Genomic DNA, 4532 nt, shown 5'->3' with positions numbered 1-4532 from the left:
TTCCAGATTTTCAACTTTGTTGATGTCTCCTTCTTGATAGTATCCTGATATTATCCTTTTTATTTCAGTTGGTTCTGTTGTGATGTCACCCCTTTTGTTTCTTATTCATGTTATTTGTATTCTCTTCCTCTTTTCCTTTGTTAAATTTGCCAGTGGTTTGTCAATTTTATCAATCTTTTCATAAAACCACCTTTTAGTCTTATTGATTTTTTGTATTGTATCTCTATTTTCTGTTTCATGTTTTTGCTTGAATCTTTATTATTTCCTTCTGGTCAGAGTAGACTTTTCTTGCTGTTATTTTTCTAACTGTTGGAGATGTTGATTAAAAATGTTGGTTTTGGCTCTTTCTTATTTTTTGATGTGTGCATATATTGCTATAAATTGGCCTCTGATCACTGCTTTTACTATGTCCCAAAGATTATGGTATTTTGTGTTTTCATTCTAATTTGATTCAAGGAATTTTTGAATTGCATTTTTTATTTCTTCTCTTACCCAGTCTTTCTTAAGGAGGTTGTTGTTCAGTTTCCACGTGCGTACCCTTTTTCCATTGATCTTCCTATTATTGATTTCTATTTTTACAGCATTGTGATCTGAGAAGATGCTTTGCATTATTTCAATGTTTTAAAATTTATTAAGGCTTCTTTTATGACCTAACATATGGTCTATCATCAATAATGTTCCATGGGTTCTGGAAAAGAATGTATATTGTGCTGTTGGGTGAAGTGCTTTGTACATGTCTATAAGGTCAAGTTGGTGGATTGTATTGTTTAGACCATCTGCATCTTTGTTGAGTTTCTTTCCACTTGTTCTGTCTTTCATTGATAGTCGTGTATTAAATTCTCCCACTATGACTGTGGAGTCATCTATTTGCTTCTTCAACTGCTTTAAAGTCTGATTTATCTATTTTGGGGCTCTTTCATTGGGTCTGTAGATATTTATTATGATTATATCTTCTTTTTCAATTGATCCTTCAATAATTATATAATTTCCTTCCTTGTCTTGTATGGTGGTTTTTACCTCAAAATCAATTTGATCAGAAATTAATATTGCCACTCCTGCTCTTTTTCGGTTGCCATTTGCTTGATATATCTTTGTCCAACCTTTGATTTTTAGTCTATTTTTGTCTTTGTCTCTAAGTTGTGTCTCTTGTAGACAGCATATTGATGGGTTTTGTTTTCTCATCCAGTTTTCAACTCTCCATCTTTTGAATGGTGCATTTAATCCATTGACATTCAGTGTAATTATCGAGAAGTATGAATTAGTTGCTGTCATTTTTTATGTGTTTTTCATGGTGTTGCTAGTTTCTTTGTTCTGTATACTTTCCTGTGCTGAGCTTGTTATGTTTATGAATCATGTTATCATTTCCTTTCTTGTTATTGTTTTAGTATTTGCTGAACATTTGTGCTTATCCTCTTTTTTATTGTGATGTGAAGGCCTATCATTTTTCTTTAAGGCTACCCTGTGATTTATAATTTTGTACCCAAGTTTAGAACAGTCCATTCTATTTTGCAACTCTCTTGACTTCCTCACCTTTTAGAAGTTCTGTAACTACATGCATTTTTCTCTCTTTTTGGTTTGTAGCTGTCCTCATTTGCCAATTGATGTCTCTGGTTCCCTGTTTACAATCTTGTAAGCTTATTTTATTTTGGATACTTCCATAGCTGTGTTGATCTCTGGGTTATGCCATCTTGTGTTTTAATGGTCAATTGTTATTTGCTATTATTGGTTCTCTGTTTAAAGGACTCCCATTAGTATTTCTCATGGTCTGGTTTTAAAAAATTCCCTTCATTTCTGCTTATCTGGAAATCTCCTAGTTCACCATCATATTTGAGGTACAATTTTTCCAGGTATATAATTTTAAAAATTTGGAATGCTTCATGAATTTGCATGTCTTCTTTGTGCAGGGGTCATGCTAATCTTCTCCGTATTGTTCCAATTATAGTATATGTGCTGCTGAAGCAAGCACTAAATCCAGCTGTTTAATGAATTGCCATACTGCTTTCCACAGTGGTTGTATCATTTGACAGTCCCACCAGCAGCATATGAGAGTTCCAATCTCTCCACATCCTCACCAGCATTTGTTATTTTCTGTCTTGTTTAACTTTGCCCTTAGTGCTAGGATGAGATGGTATCTCTTTGTTGTATTGATTTGCATCTATCTGATGGCTAAAGATAGTTAGCATTTCTTCATGTCTATGCTGGCCTCCTGAATATCCTCTTTGGTGAAGTATCTGCTCATGTCTTCTGCCCATTTTTAAATTGGATTGTTAATCTTTTTGTTATTGAGGTGTTGAGGTTTTCTCTAAATTTTAGAGATAAATCACTTGTCAGATGTGTTAGTGCTAATACTTTTTCCTAATATGTAGGTTCTCTTTTTACTCTTTTGGAGAAGTCTTTTGAAGCACATAAAAATTTAATTTTTAGAAGATTCCATTCATCTAGTTTACCTTCAGCTGTTTTTACATTTTGAGTTATGTTTGACAGTCTATTTATGTCATAAATTAAAAAACAAAACAAAACAAAACAAAAAAACCTCACTGCTGTCGAGTTGTATCTGACTCATAGTGTCCCCTCCTTGGGTTTCCAGGGCAGTATCACTATGCAAGTAGATTGTCCAACCTTCCTTCCGAGGAGTGGCTAGTGGATTTGAACATCCAGCCTTCTGATTAGCAGTCAAATACCTTAGGCACTGCACCACCAGATCTCCTTGCCATAAATTAGGGCCCTAAATTTGTCCCCTAAGAGCTCTGGTAAAATAGTGCATAACACACTTGACAGCTAACCAGAAGGCTGGTGGTTCAAACCCACCAGCAACTCCTCAGAAAGAAGGTTGGGCAATCTACTTCCGTAGTGATACTGCCTTGGCAATGCAAGGAGGGGTTGCTATGAGTCGGGGCTGACTCGACAGCACATAACAACAACGACAAATTTGCCCCTATTTTTTTCTTGAATCAACAGGTGAGAATTTATTGTTGTCATTTTGTTGTGTGATTTCTTCCATATAATTTTCTGTGCTAAGCTCATTTTGTTTATGAATTATATTATCACTTCCTTTGTTGCTATTGTTTTAGTATTTGCTAAATATTTGTGCTGTTCCTCTTTTTTATTTTGATGTGAAGGTTTATCATTTTTCTTTGAGATTACCCTGTGAGTTGTAATTTTCTTCCCAAGTTTAGAACAGTCTACTCTATCTTCCTGTTGTTTTGACTTCTTTACTATTTAGAAGTTCTGTGACTACACAGTTTTTCCCCTCTTTTTGGTTTGTAATTGTCCTTGTTTGTCAATTGATGTCTCTGGTTTCCTATTTACAAACTTGTAGGCTTATTTTCTTTGGATGCTTCCATAACAGGGTTGGTTTCTGGGTTATGTCATCATGTGTCTGAATGGTCAGTTGTTTGTTGTTGTTGGTTCTCTGTCCAGAGGACTCCCTTTAGTGTCTCTTGTAAGGCTGGTCTGAGTTTAACAAATTCCCTTAATTTTTGCTTATCTGCAAATGTCTTAATTTCACCATCATGTTTGATGAAAAATTTTGCTGGGTATATAATTCTTGGTTGGACATTTTTCTCTTTCAAGGTTTTATATATATCATCCCATTGTCATTTTGCCTGCATGGTTTCTGCCAAGAAATCTGAGCTTAGTCTTATTGGTTGCCCCTTGAAGGTAACTTTTTGTTTTTCCCATGCTGCTTTCAGGATTCTTTCTTTGTTTTTGGTTTTGGTGAGTTTGATAATGCTATATCTTGGTGATTTTCTTTTGAAGTCTATCCTGTTTGGTGTTCTTTAGTCTTCTTGAATGGATATATTATCATTTGTCATCATGTCAGGGAGCTTTTCTTCCAACAAATCTCCAACATTTTTTTCTGTGGCTTTATTTGTCTCTTCCTGTACTGGAATTCTGATTACATATAGGTTATTCCTTTGGATGGTATCCCACATGAGCCTTAAGCTTTCTTCATTTTGTTTTGATCTTTTTTCTGATTGATCCCTTTCCAAAGAAGTATTGAGGTATATGTCTTAAATCTCACTAAACTTGTCTTCCATTGATTCTATTCTACTCCTTTGCTTGCTCAATGTATTATATATTTCTGAGAATTTAGAATTATTCTTCTGGGTTTTTATGTGCAGATTTTGTATTATCTCTACTTTTTCATTTATTTTGTCATTTTTGTTCTTGTATTGTCTTTCAAAATTGTTGTAGAGTTTTCTCTGTGTTTTCCTCAGTTTTGTCAGTGTTTTCCCTGATCTGTCTCTCAATTCATTGAAGGTACCTAAATAGAACTCTTTTGAATTCCTTATCAGGGAGTTCCAATGCTGCTTCTTTCTCAGAAGTCTGTGTTCTAAGTCTGTATCCTGGTCCCTTGTTTCTCCTGCTTTATCTTGCTTCCTTTTATGAACGGTGAGATCTCTTTTCTCTGAGACATTGTGATGTTTTTGTGTTTATATTTAATTGGTGATTGTTTGTTGGAGTGAGTTGCACACTACTTTCATTTTCTTTGTTTTTTTGGGATGTTATCTATGTAAACTATTTGAAAG

General features: G+C 34.5%; 1 non-coding gene across 1 annotated transcript; it reads right to left on the bottom strand.

Annotated features, from left to right (window-relative positions):
• Window positions 1-1859: 1859 nt before the first annotated feature.
• LOC122150630 lies at window positions 1860-1966 on the bottom strand. Its single transcript, XR_006163776.1, has one exon. It is a non-coding gene; the product is annotated as a U6 spliceosomal RNA (small nuclear RNA).
• Between the last annotated feature and the right edge of the window lie 2566 nt (window positions 1967-4532).

This window comes from Orycteropus afer, unplaced genomic scaffold, assembly GCF_000298275.1.
Source record: "Orycteropus afer afer isolate SDZICR_OR568_19922 unplaced genomic scaffold, OryAfe1.0 scaffold00189, whole genome shotgun sequence".
Taxonomy (NCBI): Eukaryota; Metazoa; Chordata; class Mammalia; order Tubulidentata; family Orycteropodidae; genus Orycteropus; species Orycteropus afer.
This window is presented reverse-complemented; position numbering and strand designations above follow the sequence as displayed.